We start from the raw sequence: 25,685 nt of genomic DNA, 5'->3' as shown, positions 1-25,685 counted from the left end.
AGTCTCTTCCGGCACCCCCCCACTCCACTTTTCCCTAAGAATCGTCAGTTCACTCCACTTCCATACCTCTGATTCTATTATATTCAACAGTTAATATTGTTCATCAGGATTTTTAATTCCCTTGGTTTTTAGATTCACTTGTTGATACCGGGTTTCCCTGAAAATAAAATATCCTCTGAAAATAAGACCTACTTACAGGTTTCCTTCTAAGTGAAATATAAGGCATCCCCCGGAAAATAAAGCCTTCCTAGGCTCTGTCTCAGAATGAAAATTAATTTACCATAAACTGGTCGCTAGGGCCGCCCGACTGGGTTCTAGCAACCAGTGACGTTACACGGAGTCCTGATGTCACTGCTGTGTGGAGGCAGAGCGGAGGTCAGAGTGAGTGGTGAGAGCAAGGCAAAAGAGAGGAGAAGACTTTCGCAGATGCATGTAGAACAGGAGGATTAGAATGGACCAGATGCGGCAAAGGTGGTGAGTGCTGGTCTGTCTCTGGTGACACTACCTGATGCTCGCGGCTGCCCTCATGATGACTGAAAGTTCTCAGTCAGTGGCAGACCCTGCTCCAGCCCAGATCCAGGCCCCAGCAAGCCCAGGGACAGTCCCAGGGAGGCCTCAGGGGGTAAATGTTTGATAAAATGGTAGGGGGGATGTCTGGTGAAGGTGTTCAGTGGCACAAGGGTGGGGGGAGGGGGATCACTTAAAATGACACAGGAGGATCAGAGGGGGCAATCAAAATGACACAGGAGGATCAAAAGGGGTTACTAAAATGGTAATCCCCCCTCTGATTCTCCTGTGCATTTTGATCCTGCCCTCTGATCCCCCCTGTGTCATTTTAAGTGATCTCCCTCCCCCCACCTTGATACCCCAATTCCTTTTTTTTACCCCTAGAAATGAGCACAAAAAGAAAAAGCTACTCTGTGGAGTACAAGAAAGGAATCGTGGAAGACTCTTGGGGCCAAAATCTTACTGCTTTCTGCAAAGAGAAGATGTTGAGTATCCGATTGGTTCGAAAATGGTGAGCATTGTATGGTAACCTCATTGAACAAGTGGAGAAGGGAAATGCTAAAAAGCACAAGTGTGGCCGAAACCGGTTTGGCTCAGTGGTAGAGCATCGGTCTGCGGACTGAAAGGTCCCAGGTTTGATTCCGGCCAAGGGCATGTACATTGGTTGCAGGCACATCCCAAGTAGGGGGTGTGCAAGAGGCATCTTAGCGCATCTTTTGGAGCAAAAATTAATATAAGACACTGTCTTATTTTTGGGGAAACAGGGTAGTTACATGTTTGTTGTTCATAAACAGTGTAGTTACATGTTTGTTGGTTGGTGTTTCTCTCTCATTGACATTTCTAGCTCTCTCTCTCTCTCTTCCTCTCTGTAAAAAATCAATAAAATATATATTTAAAAAAATAAAATGAAAAATAAAATAAAAAGCACAAATGTGGATCAGGTGGGCAACCATTATTTTCAGAGCTGGAAGATCTTATCTGTGAATGGGTTGTTGACAGGAGAGCAAAGGCTTTGGTTGTGAATAGGGTTCAGATTCAAGAATTTGCCCTTGTAATGGCACCACAGTTTGACATAGCCCCCGAAGACTTCAAAGCATCACAACACTGGCTGCATAATTTCCTTCAGCTAAGTGAACTGTCTTTAAGAAGATCTACCAGTACAACATTGTTTAGAAGTTAGCTTTATTTATTTATTTATTTATTTATTTTTATTAGTGAAGCTCTTTATCTGGCCTTCAATTCTGAGTGATAGCTTTGCTCGGTAGAGTATTTTTGGCTGTAGGCTCTTGCTATTCATCACCTTAAATATTCAAGTTATTAAGCGAGCACTTGCATTGAAGTCCTTTATTGATGATGCTGACTTCTCTAAATATAATCTTTCCAACATGATTGCTATGGATGAAACTGCAGTGTTTATGGGCCAATCATCTCAAACAACAATTGGACAGCAGGGTGTCTCTCCGCTGCTTACGAAAGTGCACTTGTTTCCTGTATTTTGGCAATTCGCCTAGATGGTACTAAAATCCCACCTTTAATCATTTCTAAGAGCAAGAAGGAAAAGATTGAATATGTTTTGGGCATTTTTATTCTTGAAACTGAAAAAGCCTGGGCCACACAAGCAGTTATAAGGAAGTGGGTCGATTTAATGCTGCCGCTTGTTATGCCAGGGAGCCAAAGAGGTCTGCTAGTCTGGAATGCAGCCAGCACTCACCATGCGAAAGACATGAAGACATTTCTTCACGAAAGAAAAATAGATCAGATAATGATTCCCGCAAGAATGACGACCTATCTCCAGACTCTTGATATTGCAATAAACAAGCCATTCAAAGACAATTTGCGCATGGAAATTAATGACTACATTGAAAATAGAATGGAGATAAATCAGAGTGGAAACTTTGTGAAACCTAAACTGCAAGAAGTTGTGACTTGGGTGAAGAATTCATGGGAGAAAATCACTGACAGTTGCATTGCAAATGCACTGCGAGCAGGCTACCTTGACAAGAGGTACCCATTTAAAGACAGTGCTATTGCTAAACATGAGAGATTTGGTCCACGATTCTGAAAGAAATGGAGTTACAAGAAATTCACCAGGAAATTCAGGAATTGGATTGTTATGATGATGTTCCAGAAGATGATGACATGATTGTCATTGAATAAATGAGTAAATTCTTGATACTGTTTGTCTGGTTTGTGTTGACAACTACCATACTACCGTATCGTAATATATAGGTAATAAATTTCCTTTATTTTCATTTAACAATAAGTGTGTACTGTATTCTTCTTCATGGAAAAATAAGACATTCCCTGAAAATAAGACTTAGCGCATCTTTTGGAGCAAAAATTAATATAAGACACTGTCTTATTTTTGGGGAAACAGGGTAGTTACATGTTTGTTGTTCATAATTTTTATCTTTATTTTCTTCCTCTTCCTAAAGGACCCACTTCAGCAATTCATATAATTCTGGTTTGGTGGTGATGAACTCCTTTAGCTTTATTTTTTATTTTATTTTTATTAGTGAAGCTCTTTATCTGGCCTTCAATTCTGAGTGATAGCTTTGCTGGGTAGAGTATTTTTGGCTGTAGGCTCTTGCTATTCATCACCTTGAATATTTCTTGCCATTCCCGTCTGGCCTGCATGGTTTCTGTTGAGAAATCAGCTGACAATCATATGGGTGCTCCTTTATAGGTAACTACCTGCTTTGCTCTTGCTGCTTTTAATATTCTCTCTTTGTCTTTTGCTCTTGGAATTTTAATTATGATGTGTCTTCATGTGGTCCTCTTTGGATTCCTTTTGTTTGGGGTTCTATGCTCTTCCTGGACTTGTAAGTCTAATTCTTTCACCAGGTGGGGGAATTTTTCTGTCCCTATTTCTTCCAACATGTTTTCAGTATCTTGCTCTCTCTCTTCTTCTGGTACCTCATAATTCTGATGTTGGTTTGCTTGAAGTTGTCCCAGAGGTTTCTTACATTATCTTCAACTTTCTGGATTCTCTTGTCTTCTTGCTTCTGCAGAGGAGTGTCCACTGGCTCTTTATGTTCCAAATCTTTGACTTGATTCTTGTGGTCTTCCATTCTGTTTTTAGGACTCTGTATAATATTTTTTATTTCAGACAATGTATTCTTTATTTCTAGTTGATCACTTTTCATATTCTCATAGGTCTTGTTTATTTTATCGGCCTTTTCTAGAAAATTCTTGAAAAACCTTGTAAGCGTGGTTTTGAACTCTATATCCAGTTGCTTTTTGTCCTTCATTTCTTTTGTTTGTTATCTGTTTCCTTTTCTCAGCATTTCTCTGTTTTCCTGAGTTGGTATGGTGGCTTTGTGTGTTAAGTTGTCCTGTATGGTTGCAGGGGTCCTTAAGCTTTTTAAAGTGGGGGCCAGATCACGGTCCCTCAGAGAGCTGGAGGGCCATACTATATGAACTACTAATTCCTACTGTAACACCTCGGCTGCGCTCACTGCCCAAAAAACCTGGCGGGCCGGATCAGACTCCTCTGCGGGCCGCATGTGGCCCGCAGGCCGTAGTTTGAAGATGCCTGGTTTAGTGGGTCAGACTCCCAGTTACCTGAGGTGGTGCACCCCTTTGTGGACTGTGTGTACAGCCTTGTTCTTGTTAAGTCTTAATTGTTGTTGGTATCATTGGAAAGAACTGACCTCCAGGCCAATTGGCTGTGAGGATCAGCTGTGTCTATGCTGCGAGACAGCCTTATTCAAAAGCCTCTGAGTTCAGATTGGATGGGGCAGAGTTTCAGGGTGGAGCCTACAGCCTTGGCTTCCTGTCAGCCCTGCCCTATGAGGTTCCTGAGTCTCAGTGTTCTTCAGTGTCCTTTGGTACTCGCTGCTTTGGTACTCGCTGCAAGCACCTCTGAGAGAAAGGTGCCCTCTACCAGACAGTCTAGTCTCTCCCCCAATGAGCCCAGAACTGGGGTTCTGTGCAGTTGGATGTGGGGTTCAGTGAAGTCCATAGCTTTTGTCTCCTTCCCACTAGGGCAATCCAGCAGCACAGTCAACAGTCTGCCTTCTGCTCGCAACATGTGCGACTCTGGGGCTCTGTTTGTCGCTGCTCAGCTGAGTTCCTGCCTTACAGCCCAGATTCCCTCCGTATGAGCTTGGGTCCCCAGGGTCTGGTCTAGAACTGGGGTTCAGTGCAGTCTCAAATGGGGCTCAGCACAGTCTGGAGCTTTTGTCTCCTTCCGCTAGGGCAATCCAGTGACACAGTCAACAGTCCCTCCTCTTCCCTCAATGTGCGCAACTCCAGGGCTCTGCTTTTTGCTGCTCCATGAGTTTCTGCCTTACAGCTTAGAATCCCTCTGTATGAGCCTGGGACCCCAGGGTTTCGTCCAGAACTGGGGTTCAGCACAGTCCAGAGCTTTTATCTCCTTCCTGCTAGGGAATGCTAACCAGGCACTCAGCCGCCTCTCCTCTCTGGCTCTATCCTCTCCCCATGTGCGCACCGTGTCTCTGTACCTTAGGCTTTTACAACTCCTCTGATTTTCCTTCTGGTTTTCTCTTTCCCTCTAGTTGTAGAATTTCTAGTCAGTCAACTTTCCTATAGTTCTAGATGATGTCCACTTTATATTTTAGTTGTATTTTTTGAAATTGTTGTGTGAGGCTGCATTTAGTCTTTTACTTGTGCCACCATCTTTGTTTCTCTCCTCCCTAACTCTACCAGTTTTAGTAGTTTGATAGGTTTCACACTCCAAAGTCAGTTTCCATATGTGATGCCTGATTGGCCAGGGTCTCGAATTGATTAATAGGCATGAAATAGTAAGAATTAATACTTGGGACTGCCATATGTCTGGAAGTGGTTCTTCATTTTGGGGGAGGGGAGACTTTGTCCCTTTGGGGATCACATAAAAGCTATTGATTTCCTCCAAAGAAATAATTAGATGCACATAATTTGTAGATAATAATAGGAGGTACACTGATATTATAAACCATGGTCCAGATAAATCTTATATTAATTGCCAAGTGCATAAGCTTAAGCAACCCTTGGACCAAAATTATAGGCACAGCTTTGGGAAATGGGGGCAGTGGATCAAATGTTTTCATTATGACCTAGGTCAGTGGTCAGCAAACTCATTAGTCAATAGAGCCAAATATCAATGGTACAAAGGTTGAAATTTATTTTGAGAGCCATATTTTTAAAACTTAAACTTATTCTAATGCCAGTTTTTCAAAATAGACTCACCTACGGTAGGCTGTGGTATTTTGTGGAAGAGCCACACTCCAGGGGCCAAAGAGCTGTGTGTGGCTTGCGAGCCACAATTTGCCGACCATGGTCCTAGGTGTACTTACTTGAAAATAAAACCATTTATCCCTCAGAACTTATCTGTATGTATTACATACTTTGACATTTCATACTACTTTCAACCCCAATACTTTAAGCCAGTCGTGGTCATATGGGAATATATATCGAATAGAATTAACTTTGTAACTTTCCTGATGTTTTTTTGCATGACTAACATCCTAGGAAATTTATTTAATTAGTAATTAGCAAGCTCAATATCTAGTCTGACTGCTGAATAATAGATGACATCTTTTAATGCTCTCATGTGCATTCTAATAGACCCATCAGTGTATCAGCCCAAGACAGGAAGCACTAATCTTTGAGTAGAGTCTTATTTGTCTATTGTAAATGTTATTGCTAAAATTACATTTTCTGATAATTCAACTTTACAACACAATTTCTCTTTGTTACCAAGGTGTGCCCTCTAAACTAGAGGCATTTAACTTGTAGTATGTCCCTGAGTTTCAGTATGTCTATGTTTCACTATGGAAGGTTTTATGGTAGCAACATAAGAGGTACTTGCTCCTTTAAAATGACTTTATTTGAAAAATCTTGCAACTGCAGACTAGAAATAAACATATAATAACAACAACAAAAAAAGTTTGAGTCCCAATTTCAGTGTCCAACATTTCTGAGACCCAGTTTCAATGTCAAATAGTTCCTTATATGTACATGCCAGCAATGATATCTGGATGATATCATTGGTGGCAATGCAGGTCTGACCCTCTTTGGTATGCAAGATTTTTAAAAGAAAAGAAATGGGGAAAAATAGTTATAGAGATAAAGAACCATTCAACAGACTGTCAAACTATAGCAGGAAGGCAAGGGAGGTTGGGGGGGGGGGGCTCTGTTAGAGATCAACCGAAGGACTTGTATGCATGCATATAAACATAACCAAAGGATACAAGACATGGGTGGGAGGGACATAGGTCAAGGCATATGGGGGCAGGTAGGGGAAGCTGGGGGGAGGTCAAGCGGGGGAGAAAGGAGACATATGTGCTATCATTTGTAATCCTTCAAACAATAAAAAAATGAAAAAATAAAAATAATATGACTTTATTACATCTAAGTGCATCCAAAATGATTTTGGCCTCACAGAGACCTGAAATTAAACTTCTTTTGGTAAGAACTAGTGTATTCTTTCATTTCACTTCTCATAGTTTCTTGCTATTGATATGTTCTGTTCTCCATTTGATATTGTTGCCTTCTCTATCATTCTATTACTCCATTTTCTTCCTGGCATCCAGGACACTATGTTTTTTGGTACTTCACATGAGATTCCTTTCTTCATGCCCAGTTGAAATGTAAGTTTGCTTCTCTTTAATTATTGCCCTCAAGTGATTTCAATAAGCCCTTGTCCTCAAAGGGCCAAACCTAGCACATCCCTGGCCATCACTGCAAGTGCCTGTCTACTATTGAAAACCAAAGGCCACAGGGACCACCCACACACTAGATATTCCAGTGGCATACACCAGGTCTATTCCCCCCTTCCCCTCCTGCACTTCTGCAACTTCAAACCTCAAACCAGATTCAGTTCCTTGAGCTTCTGGAATGTGGCAGCCAATCATTTTTGTCTGTGACTGAAAAGTGAGCTTAATATGTCTATTTACATTCCTGCCTTCATTATCTATAGTGCCAACTTCATCTAGCACTCTGAGTACAGCTCATTAATGTGCATTCTTTTTCACATTAGAATGACTACAATTTTTATTGAGTGTTTTTATATGTAAGTACATGCAAATTGTACCCAAATGTCCCAATTCCAAAATAAGGTGAAAATAAGTTGTACTTTATATTGCTAAAATATGTTACTGAAAATATTACTAAAATGCATTTATTTTACTAGAATGAACTCTCTGGCCATTTCCTTGCATGTTCCCTAATACACTGTAGAGAGGAGGAAGGATGAAAACTGTTTTACCTCCAAAGAAGTAAAAGTCCTGTGGGGGAAGCTGCAAAGGCCTGCCTTATGTTACATAAGACCATTTAATATTACCAATGGGCTTTCCTCTCTGTTCATTTTCACAACTGAGACCTGGCTGAGAACTGCTATATTACACTTGGGATTTACTCAGAAGTGAGCCTGAGACTTGATCATTCCTGTATATTAGTACAAGGTATGGGAGAGTGAGGAGGTGTCTGGACACACTGTTGGTTGGTTGGATAGTTAGCTGGTTGGGTTAATGGAATAACAGTGTAGTAGTTTAGAATCAGAGTGCCTATATCCAAGATTTGCCATTTAGTTTTTTATTTGATTTTAGGAAAGTTATCTCATCTATCTAGCTCCCAACATTCAGCATAGATAATATTATATCCACCTCAGAGTAGGTTTTGTTTATTTTAGCTCATATTTATTGTATCTATTATATACTATACACTGTCCTTACTATTTTAATTATTTTAATTATCCCTGTGAGGAGTATGTGGAATAAAGCATGTAAACTGTCTAGCATGTAGTAAATGCTCATAAGTATTAGTTATTATGAAAGAGAGACAGTCTGGGCATAGCTATGAAGTTCTGCCTCTAAAGCAGAATCTTAGAGGTTTAGCCTGCCTCATCCTCTCCAATGTTTCAAATTAGTCCTCCTCTCCTTGAGGCCTGTTATCATGAGACAACTTAAAAAAAATAAACTCTTAGGTTTCTATTCTTGAGTTTTCTTTGTACAGAGTGTCCCTATATTCCTTATTCCCCAGTAACTGGGACTTGTGTTTGGGAAGAAGGATGTATCGTCTGGGTATTAATAATTGATCCTCTGCTTAATATTGGTTTAGTGATCCTGACCCCAAACTTTACCTGACTTGGATGAGCCCAGCTGTTGTAGCCCCAGTGGCTGAATGCAACCCTCCTTAAGGGGAAGTATTGTTCTTTAGGGGTCCTTTTCTGTGCTATATCGAAGGTGTGCATGGTACTAAGAAGGTGTGCATGGTACTAAGAAACTCTTTAACTGACCTTTACTTAAACTAATTTGCTGAATTAACTAACCACTCTAAAACATTCCAACTGATGCCCATAGCACTCTGTTGTAATTGAGTCATGTAAATGGGCTCAATTGTTTTTGAATCAGTATCCAAGACCTTTGTGTCCTTTTCCCCTTTGTAGACTGCTCATACTGGTAACAGGCCATTCAAGACAGGGCATTCAACATTGGCATTTTAACTTTAACCATGAGTTTTTGGAGTTTATTCCCTAATTCCTTTGAATGATACTGATAAGATGAGGCATACTGATGTGTCTGAGTTACAGGTGCACTGAGCGATTGACACTTCTAGATTATTGGATAGATACTGAGGCAGCCAGAGTCCCTTGGCTATTTTTACCTCTAGCCATGAGCACGCTTGTGATTTTACTTTGATGTACCATATAAACTTTATCATTTTCATCTATATAATGACATGGAAAAATCAGGAAGTACTGTTTTTAGAGCATTAGTTATCAAATGCCTTTTAATTTTGGAGCCACAATATATGAATCAGGTTAAAATTGAATCTGCTTTATTAATACCGCTGACTGACTGTATGCTTAAAATGTTTAAGATGGTAAATTGTATGTGATGTGTATCTTAGAATATTTTTCAAATGAATCTACTTTGAGTAAAATACCAGCCAGGTCCTGGAACTTTGGCATTCCTCTCAACAGAATCTGATAGCTTTAAGGAACACAGCTGAGAAAGCACTGCTTTAGAGCAAGAATTGGAAGCCTCACTCTCTCTCTGGGCTCTAGTGTCTGCAATAGAACCTTGCTCTGAAAAAGAAGCCTTCAGCAACTTTACAGTGAGGCAGATGACCTCCTAGGCTTTGTCATGGAACAGATTTACCCTCCGTGACAGTGTGCCTTATTATCAACCTCCTTGAACACTCAGTGCCAATATGACTTGTTCCTTCATTTTCCTCTCCAACACATTGAAACATCACCTATCATCCTAATATATAAAAACTCTGGGTAATCACAACCACAACTAGTGGGAGGTTTGACCAACCAGAAGTAAGTCCTGCAGTCAGTGCTGGGTTGCCTCTACAGATACAGTGACACAGCACTGATTGCAGAGGGGGCTGCAAATCAGGGCCAGACATAAGCCTATAGAGAGAAGCAGGGTGTGATCCATAGCCTCCATGGCAGCTGTTGATCAGCACTTGCCTCTCTCTTTCTCTTTGGGCCTTGTCAGCAACCACACCTCCATTTCTCTCCAGGCCTCTAGAAGGGCTGCTGATCAGCCTTGCCTTTCTGATCAGGCCCTGTTGATAGGCCCAGAGAGGATAACTGGCATTGAAACTGACCAATCAGAACCAAATCAAGGTCAACTGTGAGAAGCCAATGGCTGCCTAGAAGGCTGAGCTTTTGACACTGATTGGCATAGAAACCAACCAATCAGAACCAAATTGACCTGGAGAGGAGGGCAGTTAGGGGTGAGATCAGGCTGAGAGGGGAGGACTGTTAGGGGGAAATAGGCCTGCATGGGAGGGCAGTTGGGGGTAACCAGGCAGCAGGTGAGGGAAGTTAGGGGCAACCAGGCTGTCAGGGGAGGGCAGTTGGGACCTACCAGGCCAGCAGGGGAAGGCAGTTGGGGATGATCAAACTGACAGGGGAGCAGTGAGGTGTCAATCAGGATGGTGGGGGAATGTTTAAGAGGTGATCAGGCTGGCAGGAAGACAAGCGGTTGGGAGCCAGAAGACCTGGATTGTGAGAGGGATATCTGACTGCTGGTTTAGGCCTGATCCCACAAGGGTCCTAGATTGGAGGGGGTGCAGGCTGGGCTGAAGGAACACCCCCCCTCCCTGCAGTGCACATATTTTGTGTACCAGCCTCTAATAAATAAATAAATATATATTTGGCTTTTCTTTTATATATTTTTTCATGTTTTATTAAGGTATTATATGTGTACATATCTTATCTTTGTCCCCCCCACTCCACTCTCATACATGCCCTCACCCCCCAGTGTTTTGCATCCACTGGTTATGCTTATATCATGCATACAAGTCCATCAGTTGATTTCTTATCTCCCCCACCTGTGTCTAATCTCGCTGTAATTTGATAGTCTGTTTGATCCTTTAATGCCACTGTATCTACCTTTTTGTTCATCAATTTATAATGTTCTTCATTATCCATAAATGAGTGAGATCATACGGTATTTTTCTTTCATTGACTGGCTTATTTCACTCAGCAAATGTTTTCCAATTGCATCCAGGTTGCTGCAAATGGTAAAAATTCCTTCGTTTTTATGGCAGCATAGTATTCCATTATGTAGATGCACCACAGTTTTCTGATCCAGTCATCTGCTGACGGGCACCCATGCTGTTTCCAAATCTTATCTATTGTAAATTGTGCTGCTACGAACATAGGGGTGTATATATCTTTTCTGATTGGTGATTTCCATTTCTTAGGATATATTCTTAGGAATGGGATTACTGGGTCAACTGGGAGTTCCATTTTTAGTTTGTTCAGGAAACTCTATATTTTTCTCCACAGTGGCTGAACCAGTCTGCATTCCCACCAGCATAACATGAGGGTTATTTTTTCTCAGCATCCTCACAAAAACTTGTAGTTTGTTGATTTGTTGATAATAGCCATTCTGACAGATGTGAGATGGTACCACATTGTCATTTTGATTTGCAACTCTCATATAATTAGTGACTTTGAGTATGTTTTCATGTGTCTCTTGACCTTCCTTCTGTCTTCTTTCAAAAAAAATTCTATTTAAGTCCGTTGCCCATTATTTATTGGATCATTTATCTTCCTTTTATTAAGTTGAATAAGTTGCCTGTAAATATTGGAGATTAAAACTTTATCAGTGAAAACATTTGCAAATATGTCCTCCCATATGGTGGATTTTCTTGTTGTTTTGCTAACTATTTTGCTGTGAAAAAGTTTTTTATGTTTGATATAGTCATATTGGTTTACTTTCTCTTTAGCTTCGGTTGCCCTAGGAACAGTATCAGTGAAGAAGTTCTTTAGGTATATGTCTGAGACTTTGCTGCCTGTGGATTACTCTAGGATTTTTATGGTTCCCGTCTTATGTTTAAGTCCTGTATCCATTTTGAGTTTATTGTGTATGGTGTAAGTTGGTGATGTAGTTTCATTTTTTTACATGTATCTGTCCAATTTTCCCAACACCGTTCATTGAAGAGCCTGTCTTGACTCCATTGTATGTTCATGCCTCATTTGTCAAATATTAATTGAACATAGTGGTTTGGGTTGATATCTGGATTCTAAATTCTATTCTATTGATCTATATGGCTGTTCTTGTGCCATTACCAGGCTATTTTTGAGAACAGTGACTTTGCAATATAGCTTGAAATCTGGTATTGAGATTCCTCCTACGTCATTCTTCTTTCTCAGAATTGCTGTGGCTATTCGGAGTCTTTTTTGTATTCCAGATGAATTTTTAGAGAGTTCTTTCTACATCTATGAAATATGCTGTTGGTATTTTAAAGCGGATTGCATTGAATCTATAGATTGTGTTTAATGATGTTTATTCTACTATTCCATGAACATGGTATGTTCTTCCATCTGGTTAGATCTTCCTCTATCTCTTTTTTTCAGTTTCCTGTAGTTTTCTGCATGTAGATCTTTTACTTCCTTACTTAAGTTTATTCCTAGGTATCATAATTTTTTTGTGTGTGTGATAGTAAATGGGATTGCTTTTTTAGTTTCTCTATCTGTAAGTTCACTACTGGTGAATAGAAATGCTAGAGATTTTTTGGCATTAATTTTTTATCCTACTATCTTTGCATATAAACCACTATCTTTAAATATGTGCAGTTCAATTTTACAGATGTGATCTTGCAGTTTTCTCATTTTACTTAATAACATACATTTGTAATCACTTATATACATCAAGCTTTTTAACAACTGCATAGTATTCCGTTGAATGACTGTAACATATTTTATTTTATTTTTAATTATAGTTGACACACTATTATATTAATTTCAGGTATACAACATAATGATTCAATATTTATATATACCTTATAATGCGATTGCCATAAGAAGTGTGTAAAAATTAAAATATTATTAACTAGCCTAGCCAGCATGTCTCAGTAGTTGAGTATCTATCTATGAAGCAGGGTTTCTTAGTTTGATTCCAGTTGGGGCATATGCCTGAGTTGTGGGTTTGAGCCTCAGTGTGGGGCATGCAGGAGGCAGGTGATCAATTCTCTCTCATCAGTGATGTTTCTATCTCTCTGAAATCAATAAAAATATTTTTAAAAATATAATTGATTATAATTCATATGCTGTACATTATATCCCTGTGACTTATAACTGGAAGTTTGTACTCTTTAATCTCCCCTTTTCTGTCCACCCTCTACCTCTTCCTCACTGGCAACCATCAATGAGGTTTTTTTTTTTTCTGTTTTATTTTGTTTGCTTGAATTGCTTTCTTAGATTCCATATTTATGTAAAATAATTTGGTATTTGTCTTTTCCTGTACAACTTATTTTACATAACATAATAGGTTTATCAGTGTTGTCACAAATGGCAAGATTTCATTTTTTCATGAATGAGTATATATATATATATATATATATATATATATATATATATATATATATTACACATCTCTTTATTCATTTATCTATCCATGAACATCTAGGATGTAGGCATCAAGGTTGCTTCCATATCTTGGCTATTGTAAAGAATACTGCAATGAACATAAAGATCCATATATCTTTTCAAATTGTTGTTTCTGTTTTCTTCAGTTGAATACCCAGAAGTGGAATTTCTTGGTTGCATGGTAGTTCTATTTTTATATTTTTCAAGAAAGTTCCATGCTGTTTTACACAGTGGCTGCACCAATTTACAGTCTTCCTAACAGTGCACAGGGATTCCTTTTACGTCACATCCTTTCCAACACTTGTTATTTATTGTCTTTTTTATAATAGCTAGTCTGAAAGGTATAAGGTAACACCTCATTGTGATTTTTATTTGCATCTCCCTAATGATTTGTGGTGATGAGCATTTTTATACATGTGTCTGTTGTTCATCTTTATGTCTTCTTTGGAAAAACATCTATACTGGTCCTCTGCCTATTTTTAATTGGATTATTTGGTGTGTGTGTGTGTGTGTGTGGTGTTTTTTTTTTGTTGTTGTTTTTTTTTGTGTGTATGTGTTTTTTGTTTGTTTTTGATGTTGAGTTATATGAGTTCTTTATATATTTTGGATATTAACCTCTTATCATATATATCATTTGCTAATAGCTTTTACCCATTCAGTTGGTTGTCCTTTAGTTCTTTTGATGGTTTTCTTCACTGTGTAAAAGCTTTTTAGTTCAATGTAGTCAATATATATATGACTATATATAACAATATTTAGTTCAATATATATATGACTATATATATTCTTTTGGTGCCTTTTCTCAAAAGTCATCCAAAATAATATTGATAAAACCGATGTAAAATATTTTATTGCCAAAGTTTTCTTCTAGGAGTTTTATTGTCTCAGGCCTTACATTTAAATCTTTAATCTGTTTTGAGTTTATTTTGTATAAGGTATAAGAAAATGGTCCAGTTTCAATTTTTGCAGGCATCTTCCCAGTTTTCTCAACACCATTTATTGAAGATACTGTCTTTTCACCGTTGTATATTCTTGCCTACTGTGTCATATATTAATTGGTCATATAATAATTTGTTTCTAAGTTCTTTATTCTGTTCCATTAATATTATGTATTTTTTGTGCCAATACCATACTGTTTGATTTCTATAACTGTATAGTAGAGTTTGAAATCAGGGAGTGTGGTATCTCCAAATTTCTTCTTTTTAAAGAGTAGTTTGGTTATCCATGGTCTTTTATGCTTTCATATAAATTTTAGAATTATTTGTTCTAATTCTGTAAAAAAAAATGCAATTGATATTTTGATAAGGATTAAATTGAGTCTGTAGTTTGCTTTGGGTGTTATGGATGTTTTAATAATTTAACTCTTCTAGTTCATGAGAACAATATATCCTTTCTTTTATTTGTGTCTTTTTCAATGTCTTGTAGTTTTTAGAGTACATGTATTTTACAGTGTTGGTTAAGTTTATTCCAAGGTATTTTATTATCTTTGATATAATTATAAAACGGGATTGCTATTTTAATTTCTTTTTCTGATAATTTGTTATTAACATATATAAATGCCACATAGTTTTAAATATTAATTTCTTATTCTGCAACTATACTGAATTAATTTATTCTAATAGTATTTTTGTGGAATCTTTAAGGTTTTCTCTCTATAGTATTATTTCATATGTGGATAGAGACAATTTTATTTCTTCCATTCCAGTTTGACTACTCTTTATTTATTTTTCTTGTCCTAGCTATGGCTAGGACTTCTAATACTATATTGAATAAGGGTTATTCTGTATGCATCCTTGTCTTTTTTCCCATCTTAGATAAAAAGCTGTCAGCTATTCACCATTGGGTATGATGTTAACTGTGGGTTTGTCATATGTTGAGTTTCCTTCTATACCTAGTTTGTTGAGAGTTTTTATCATAAATGGATGCTGAATTTGTCAAATGTATCATATTTTACTTAATCATTCCTCTAAAATTTGTTATCTCCACTTTGTCTAAATAGGCAAAGTAATTGAAATAATCTAAATGTTCAATATTAAAGTATTTGTTGAATCAATTCTATTGTATGCTATAATATGATGTAGTCTTTTAAAAATGATGTAGAAAGAATGGCAGCATAGGTAGACGCAGTAAGTGCATAATTCCACAACCATATCAAAATTAAAGTTAAACTGCAGAACAACAATCTTTCAGAACCATCTGAAATCTAGTTGAATGGAAGTCCTACAACTAGGAACTTAGAAGAAGCCACACTGAGATTGGTAAGAAGGATGAAAACTTGATACAGGTTGGTCCCACACCAACATGCTTGGCAGGTAAAAGCCAAGAGGAAGTTCCCCCTGAGGAGCAAGGGGCGCTAGCCCCACACCAGGCCTCAGGCCCTCAAACCCAAGGTTTCAATGCTGGGAAGAGAAGTTCTTATAACTTGGGACTGTAACAACCAGTAGGAATTAAGTAGGAATTAAGGCTGAGTGAGATGAAGAGCTGCTGGAGTCCCAGGCCATTCATCTTGAAGAGCCCCCATATGGACTTACTCTGACTCACTCTTTGAGCTCCAGCCCCTGGATAACAGCTCAAAATGAACCAGGGACATATAAGGAGGAAATGAAGTGTCTGGCATCAGGGCAAGGGCTTGGAGGGCAGTTTTCTGACAGAAAAAAGTGCCACTTTTCCTTTGATGAGCCCTCTCCTTACAGAGACTGCAGGAAGGTGCCATGTCTAACTATCAACCTGGCTTACACTGTTTTTTTTTTTTCCCCACTAGTAATTCCCTGAGACCCTATCGCACCAAATGTTGGGGCTCACCCAAGGTTCCCAGTGCCTTTTAAATACAAATGGTCTGTCTTGGCTCATGCTTCAAACTTTCCTAAAATCTCAATAAAGTATCTTCTGACCTCAGTGTGCCCTGTACCTTTGCTAAATGGTCCCAGTCCCTGCACTAGCAGCAGCTGGCCGTGTTTCAGAACTTGGCCACACTTGGCATCTCTAAGCCAAGCACAAGTAGCAGGAAGCTGCAGATTACTTTGTAGTTCAATCCAGGCAGCCATTGGCAGAACACAGGTGATAGGTGACCTTGAGCAGCACCTCCTGGGAGGCCCAGAGCATGCTCACCTGGTGGACAGCTTCAGACCATGTCAAAATACCACCCAAACATCTCTACAGTGATGGTCTCAGCAGGCACCGTAGCCCCACTAAAGTTAGCCCCTCTGAAATAAGTTCTGCTTTGTGGAGCAGGCACCTTCATAGCTTATCCTCCACATTTGACATTGGCAACATTCAGTCTTTGTAGTGGATTGCTCTGGGGATAATACCTTCCATTTACATGCCCACAGCCATCAAAGCTCAACTACACAGCCCATGGGGAGGGGGGGCAAATGGAGTGCACAGCTTTAGTGATTGGGAGGCTATGCCACTGGACCCTATAGGATGACTCCTATATTCAGCCAACTTACCAAACCCAGGAGACATAGCAGTTCTACTTAGTACATAGAAACAAACACAGGGAGGCTGCCAAACTGAGGAGACAATGAAATATATTCCAAATGAAAGAATATAACAAAACTCCAGAAAAATAAGGAAACAAAACAGAGATAATCAATGTATTGGCTATAAGGGTGCACAATGAACTCAGAGAGAACTTCAACAGCATAAAAAGGGACATGGAAACTATAAAAAAAATGAAATGGAAACCATAAAAGAGATCAACCAAAGGACTTGTATACATGCATATAAGCCTAACCAATGGACACAGACAACAGGGGGGTAAGGTCATGAATGGGGGGATTAAGGGGTAATGTTGGAATTAGGACACATATATTGTAATATCTTAATTAATAAATAAGTTTTTTAAAAAAGATTAAAAAAACACAACCTTGTGGTGCATCTACACAATGGAATACTATGCTGTGGTAAAAAAAAAGAAAAAAGAAAAAAAAAAGAGTTCTTACCATTTGCAACAGCATGGATGGAACTGGAGAGCATTACGCTATGTAAAATAAGCCAGTCAGAGAAGGATAAATATCACATGATCTCACACATTTATGGAATATAATGAACAACACAAACTGATAAACAAAATCAGATCCAGAGACAGAGAAACATTGATCAGACCATGAAACCTCAAAGAGAGTAAGGGGGAGATCAACCAAAGGACTTGGTATGCATGCATATAAGCCTAACCAATGGGACACAGACAACAGGGGGGTGAGGACATGAGTGGGGGGCAGATGTGGGGGGGGGGTAATGGGGAATAAGGACACATATGTAACACCTTAATCAATAAAGAAATTTTAAAAAAGAAAAGAAACCATAAAAGAGAACCAGTAAGAAAAGAAAGATATACTAACTAAAATGAAAAATAATTTACAGGGAATCAATAATAGAGTAGATAAAGCTGAGAATAAAATTTGTGATTTGGGATTATAAGAAAGAAAAAACACCCAAGCAGAACAGCAAAAAGAAAATGAATTAAAAGAAACAAAGATAGTTGTAAAAAAACCCCTGGAACAAATTCAAGTATACCAGCACTTGCATCATGGGGGTGCTGGAAGGAGAAGAGAGAGCAAAGAATTGATAATATTTGAAAAACTAATAATGAAAGAACACTTCCTTAACCTGGTGAAAGAAATAGATATACAAGTCCTGGAAGAGCAAAGAATCCCAATCAAGATGAACTTGAATAGATCTACCCTAGGCACATCATTTTTAAAATGCCAAAGGTTAAAAAAGGTGACATCTATAATATTATACTTTCAACAATAAAGATATATTAAAAATAAAATAAAACAAGTAGACCTTAGAATAATTTGCCTTAGATAATAATATCATATCTAGAGGCCCTGTACACAAAATTTGTGCACTGGAGGGTTGTCCCTTAGCCCAGCCTGCACCCTCTCCAATCTGGAACCCCTTGGGTGATGTCCGACTGCCGGTTTAGTCCCTCTCACAATCCAGGACTGTTAGCTCCTAACCACTTGCTTGCCTGCCTGCCTGATTGCCCCTAACTGCCTCTGCTGCCAGTCTGATCACCCCCTAATCACTCCCCTGCCAACCTGATTGATGCCTAACTACTCCCCTGCTGGCCTGATCTCCACCCCAACTGCCCTTCCCTGATCTTGTGACAACATGGGGAAGGTCATATTGCGATGATGTGGGGATGGCCATCTTGTGACAACATGGGGTGGCCATCTTGTGATGACATGGGGGTGGCCATTTTGTGATGACGTGAGGATGAGATGCCATCAAGGCTTTTATTAGTATAGATCAGTGGTCGGCAAGCCACAGCTTGGGAGCCACATGCAGCTCTTTGGCCCCTTGAGTGTGGCTCTTCCACAAACTACCATGTACAGGCATACATGTACAGTGCGATTGAAACTTCGTGGCCTGTGCACAGATATCGGTTTTTGGCCTGGGCAAATCTATTTTAAAGAAGTGGCATTAGAAAAAGTGGGGGTGTAGGTCAGTTGGGAGACAGGCGCAGGATATGCAGTGCGGGGGAGGCGTGCACAATTCATGCACGAGTTGAGTAAGCCAGTCAGCAGTCTCATTGTGCAATGGTTAGTGATAGTTGTGTCCACAAATTGCACGCGGGTGACAAAAGTACTTACACGAAGCTTAAAGTTACCTGTAGTTTTCCAACCAGCTACAAATCCTACAGGTATTTTTGTCATCAATTTAAGAATTGTAATTATTTTGTGTTAGTGGCTTTATTGTTATAAAATGAAACTTTTTTTTAGGTGCCCTGTTTGACATGGCTACAAAGAAGAAGCAAAAGAAAAAACGGAAAATGAAAACCGTGAGTTTAAGGATGAATGGACCAAGAATTTATTCAAAACTTAAAAGGCCTTCCAAACTGTCTTATTTGTCAGGAAAAACTGGCACTATAACAAGAAATCAAATTTGGAGAGACACTTTACAACTAAACACGTGTCATTTAGTACTACAGGTAAATATCCTGTCAGTGATGCAAGGAAGAAAGCAGTTGAGGAACTTCAGAAGAGTCAAGAAAAATCAAGTTATGTATTTAACTACTGGATGCAATCTTCTAACAATGTTAATATTGCAAGTTTTGTGGTTAGTTAAGAGATTGCTAAGAGAGGAAAATAATATACAGACAGTGAATGCATAAAAATTTGTTTTATAAATTCATCTGAAGAGCTATTTTGGGATTTTAAGAACAAGGCTGATATTCTAAAAAAAAAAAAAAAAAATAGAGTTACCATTGTCTGCTAAATCAGTGAATGGTAGGACAATAAAAATGTCTTCGAATATAACCGACCAGCAAGTCGAAGATCTTAAATTGGTTTCAGCTTTATCAATAGCAGTTGATGAGTTTTGTGACATAAATGATACAGCACAAACTTCACTTTTTGTATGATTTATTTCATCTCCAGGTCCTAAAGAAGACCATTTAGGATTATTGCCACTCAAAGGTCAAACATGTGGAGAGGATATAGCAAATGGTATAATTGAGTGCATTGAAAAACGTCATGTTCCACCTGATAAAATTGTCTCAGTTTCAACAGACAGGGCAAAAAGTATGACTGGCTAAGAAAAAGGTTTGTTGCCATTTTGAAAGAAAAAATTGATGACGAGATACTTACTTACCATTGGATCATTCATTAAGAAGTGCTTCTTTGTGTGCAGACATTTCCAGAAGAAATTTGCGAAGTTATGGAATTGGTGATTAACATTATCAACTTCATTATAGCTAAAGCTCTTAATCATCACCAATTTAAAGAATTTTTAGTTGAAATGGAGAGTGAGTATGCAGAACTTCTGTTGCATGACAAGGTACCTTGATTATCAAGAGGAAACGTTTTGAAACGTTTTGCTTCCTTATTAACATAAATTAAAGCATTTCTCCTTGAGAAGGGTGTTCACTATCCAGAACTAAGGAATGATCAGTGGATCCAAAAATTTTATTTCATGGTGGACATTACATCTCTTCTAAATCAGCTTAATCATAAATTACAGGAAAAGGGAACTTTCTTATGTTAGAAGTTATTTCGTTTGAAAACAAATTATCTCTTCTTGCTCAAGATTTTGAAAGAGAAACTTTGAAACATCGCCAAGAAAATAATTCTGATATTGACATCATCTATTTCAAAACAACACTTTTAAATATGAGGGAAGCTTTTCTCAACAGATTTCAGAAATTCAGAAACAGCAAAGTGACTTTAGCCTTTGTTAAAAAAAAAAAAAAAAAAAAAAAAAAAAAAAAAAAAAAAACCTCTTAATGCTACTGTAACAGAATGAAAAATTTCTCCCTTTAGTATTGACATTGGCAACTTTTGAAATGCAATTTCTGAATTAAAAAAAATTGGAGCTGGAAATTTGAATGTCTTTGTGTTGATATAGAAATATTGGAGAAAAACAAATGTGAACTTAGTTCATAGCTCAAGTGGTCTGCTTTGATAGACCTGGAGAAGGAAGATACGTTGATTTTTAACACCTAGAATAGTATTCCTTACTCATATAATCAACTGAAAAAACTAGCGTTTGCTGTTCTTTCCTTATTCGGGTCTACATATTTATGTAAACAATCATTTTCAAGCATGAACCTTATCAAGAGTAAACTGAAAAGTCACCTTATTGTTGAAAACCTGGAATCGTGCTGAAAATTAAAAACAACATACAAACCTGACTTACCCAAACTTTCTAAGGAGACGAAAAGCCATTGTCACATTAGTGTTTGTCAGTCATTTTCATGATTTAATTTTATGGATATTGTAAGGTAAATTGCAAAGAATTTAATTTTATCAATAAATAATATCATTATTAAGTATGATATCAAGTTTTATTTAACATATAAGACTTAAAACTTTAAGTAAAATTTATTAAGTTAATTTTAGGGAACGTTGTGGAGTGAAAGAAGATGTAGTGTTGAGGATTGAGAAAGGAATGTTGAGATGGTTTGGACATATAGAGTGGATGAATGAAAGGAGATAGATGAAACAAGTATACAAGACAAGTGTGGGTGGGAGAGTTGGAAGGGGTCGACCTCAGTGAAAGTACTTCAATCAGATTGAGGATGTTTTTGGCAAAGGCCAGCTTAGGAGTACCCTAATTAAGTTACAATAATAACAATGCACCTACCTATATAGTTTAAGTTTAAAAAATTTGGCTCTCAAAAGAAATTTCTATCATTGTACTGTTGATATTTGGCACTGTTGACTAATGAGTTTGCTAACCACTGGTATAGATTATTATGTTTAAAATGCCAAAGGTTGAAGACAAAGAAAGAATCTTAAAAGTAGCCAGAGGGAAGCAGTTAGTTACCTACAAGGGAGCTCCCATAAGACTGTCAGCTGCTTTCTCAATAGAAACATTACAGATGAGAATGGTTTGGCAAGAAATATTCAAGGTGGTAAAAAGCAAGGACCTACAAACAAGGCTACTCTGTCCAGCAAAGCCATCACAGGATATATAAAGAGCTTCCCAGGCAAGGAAAAACTAAAGGAGTTCATTACCAAAATACCAATATTAAATGAAATGTTAAAGGGTCTTCTATAAGAAGAAAAAATAACAACGAAGTGTCAATAAATACATCTCTATCAACAAATAGATCAAACACACACACACACACACACACATACACACACATACACACACACATAAATAAATAAATAAATAAATAAATAAATAAATAAATAAATAATAAATAAACGCAGAAGCAGACCAGAAACAGACTCATGCATACAGAGAACACTTTGACAGTTGGTGACAAAAGTGAAGGGATTAATTAGTACCAATTGGTTGTTCCAGAAAATCATGGGGATGTAAAATGCAGCATAGGGGATGTAGTCAACAAAATTCTAATAACTATGTACGGTGTCAGATTGGTTTTGGATTTATCACGATGATCACTTATCTATATATAATATATATAAAAGGCTAATATGCTAAATGCCTGTTTAATATGCTATGACACGCACTGACCACCAGAGGGCAGATGCTCAATGCAGAAGCTGCCATGATGTGCACTGGTCATTTACAGAGAAACAGGACATACCACTCACAAAGCAACACTTGTCTTTCTCCAAGTGGAACACAGGCCCTACCGCCATGAAAGAGTGACACCCCACCAAATTGCAGCAAATGCTGCCAAGACCCCATGGTGCAAAATGCAGCTCATAACCCAGGCCAGCCTGGAAATGGTGGCTGTAGGTGCAAGGTAATGATGTCATGTAGCAATGCCCAGCTTCCTCTCCCTAGTGACTAGCCTCCTTGGAGTTTCTTCAGCCCAGGAACTTGACTTGCTTTATATCCAGATAGAAACATTTTACACTTGAACAAAATGTCTGTGAAACATTTTCCTGTGCCTCTCCTCATTCTGATCCTCACAAAAGTACTGAAGTAGGTAGCTGGGAGACTCGGTGGAATCCTATTTTCTTTTCATTAGCCTGAAAATGGAGATTTAGAAAGCTTAGAAACTTGACCCGACTGAAAAGAAGTAAGAAATGGTAGACCTTGAAAATGACTTCAGGTTTTCTCACTGCACAGAATATAGTCAAACACTGCTGTAGTTAAATATTTTACCCTTTGTTCTTCCTGCGTGATCTATAATCATAATCTACTTGGTGTTGATATTTACTCCTGTATTACTGACAATTACATAAAGAGAAGTTGGGTGCTTCACTGGGCTGGAAAAGGTTTAGCTAAATCAAAAAGCAGGTCTAATTAAGCAAGTTTATTCTATCTATACTAATAAAAGAGAAATACGCAAATTTCCCATCACTTCATGACACCCCAAGCCAATCAGAAGTGAGTATGCAAATTAACCTGACAAAATGGCAGTGGCCACGCCCCCTGGCCACTTTGGGCCTTGGGCTGTGCACCTCCTCAGGGCCTCCCTGCCACACTCCACACCTGTCAACCATTTTTGCAGCCTTCCTGTAGCCCAGCCCCTGGCCTCAGAGGCAACCCTCTGGTGCCTCAGATGGTAGCTCTCAGTCTCTGGGGTCTCCCTTTACCCCAACCCTGCTCCATTACTCTGGTAAACAGAACCCTAGTGTTAGAGCTCATTCAGTGCACAGTTAACCTGCCCTGGGAGCCCTGGGCTAGCCAAGGGGCAATGGTGTCAGCCATGGTGGCAGCAGCAGGCAGCTCATCTTTGTTTTGAATAGATGAAAGAGGCCACCTACACAGTAACCCAGATTACCAGATCTCCCTTATCCCTATCTCACAAAATCAAGAGGGGAGGGGTGATGGGCATGGAGAGAGGGCTGGCAGGCAGGAGATGGAGGGCAGAGGAGAAAGAGGATGAGGAAGGGGGCCAGTTGCATCCCACTTTTACAATGGTGCACCCAACCTCTCCAGTCCTCCCCACCTGCCTCGCTTCCCCCACATCTTCCCTTCCCCACCTCCCTGGGAGGGCCAGCACTGCATAGAGGAACTCTTCAGAGAAGGAGGGTGAGGAGGAAGTGGTACTGGAGCGTGCAGGGCTTGCCCCTGCATAGGCTGTGTAAGCAACCCCACTGCATGTGGCAGCCAGGGGAAGAAAGGCCTATTCTTGCATAAATCTTCATACATCAGGCTTCTAGGATATACATAAAAGGCTAAGTTGACTTGTGCATGTGCAATACATATAAAGCTCTTGCTGGCTCCAATTTCACACATGTGTTTTGACCTGTCATTGTCAATTGTGAATTTAGCTGATGCTTCTATTATAGGAAAAGGGCGAATAGAGATTTTAAAATATTTTTCTAATTAATTTATAATTCTAATTACTAGGGTGTACACCTGAAACTAATATAATACTTTATGTACAATGTAATTAAAAATTAAAAATAATTTAAGTTGAAAACTATATTATAAAACTCTAGTATGAAAAATAGTTGTTACTGGCATAAAAGCAGACATATAAACCAATCGCTATTCGCCCTTTTCCTATAATAGAAGCATCAGCTAAATTCACAATTGACAATGACAGATCAAAACACATGTGTGAAATTGGAGCCAGCAAGAGCTTTATATGATTCGCACATGCACAAGTCAACTTAGCCTTTTATATATATCCTAGAAGCCTGATGTACGAAGATTTAAGAGCTCAGAAATAAATCCATACATATATGGTTAGCTAATATGTGACAAAGGAACCTAAAATACTCAATGAGAAATCATACTCTTTTCAGCAAATGATGCAGGCAAAACTGAATTTTTATATGCAAAAGATTAAAATAGACCCTTGTAGCCCTGCCTGGTGTGGTGGATCTGTAGTTAAAGCATTGGTCAGAGCACTGGAAGGTCATAGGTTCAAGTCTAAGTCAAGTGCATGTATTCTTTATCACTCTTTCTCTCTCCCCTTCCCTACCACTCTCTTTAAAAAATCAATGGAAAAACGTCCTCTGTTGAGGATTCAAATAGACCCTTAAACAAAAACCAACTTGATATAAAATAAATACTTAATATAAGTTGCAAAACCATAAACCTCATAGGTGCAAAAGGTATTTTGCATTGTTTTTGGCAATAATTTTATTGGCTATAGCACCAAAAGCTAAAGCAAACAAAGTAAAAATAAACAAGTATAACTACATTAAACTAAAAATATTCTATAAAGCAAAATAAATGATTAACAAAATGAAAAGGTTACCTCTGGAATGTGAGAAGATATTTCTAAATCATATCTGAGAGGGAGCCAATATCCAAAATATATAATGAACTCATAAATCTCAATAGCAAAAATACCCAAAGAATGTAATTAATAAAATGGGCAAAAGACTGAAAAGAAAATTTTCCCAAAAACTTATAGGAATATCCAACAGATACATAAAAAGGCACTCAACATCACTAATCATCATTGAAATTCAAATAAAAACCAATATAAATTATTATCTCCTACCTGTTAGAATTGATATTTTCAAAAACAAGTGCCTATGAAGACATGAAAAAATGGAACCTCTGTGCACTTTAGTGGGAGAATAAATTGGTGAAGCCACTATTGGAAAAGAGTTTTGAGATTCCAAGAAAGAAATGAAGAAGAAAGAAAAGAAAGAAAAAAAAAGAAAAAAAAAAGAAGAAGAAAGAAAGAAAGAAAGGAAGGAAGGAAGGAAGGAAGGAAGGAAGGAAGGAAGGAAGGAAGGAAGGAAGAAGAAAGAAAGAAAGAAAGAAAGAAAGAAAGAAAGAAAGAAAGAAAGAAAGAAAGAAAGAAAGGGGAGAGAGGGAAGGAGGGAGGGAAGAAGGGATGGAAGGAGGGGGGAGGGAGGGGATGAAGAAAATAGAACTACCATAATAAAATAAAATAATAAAAACAAATAAATGAAATAATGTAAAAGCACATTCCATGCTATGTATAAGTGTACACTATGTCTTTTTACAGAAAAAGAAAGGTTAAAAATTCATT

At 38.3% G+C, this 25,685-nt stretch overlaps 1 pseudogene; it reads left to right on the top strand.

Annotated features, from left to right (window-relative positions):
* The first annotated feature begins 19,539 nt into the window (after positions 1-19,539).
* On the top strand, positions 19,540-20,298 carry LOC118728164 (annotated as a pseudogene).
* Positions 20,299-25,685: the final 5,387 nt, after the last annotated feature.

Source organism: Pipistrellus kuhlii, unplaced genomic scaffold (genome assembly GCF_014108245.1).
Source record: "Pipistrellus kuhlii isolate mPipKuh1 unplaced genomic scaffold, mPipKuh1.p scaffold_m20_p_29, whole genome shotgun sequence".
NCBI lineage: Eukaryota > Metazoa > Chordata > Mammalia > Chiroptera > Vespertilionidae > Pipistrellus > Pipistrellus kuhlii.
The sequence above is the reverse complement of the archived record's forward strand: the minus strand, read 5'-3'. Positions and strand labels throughout refer to the sequence as shown.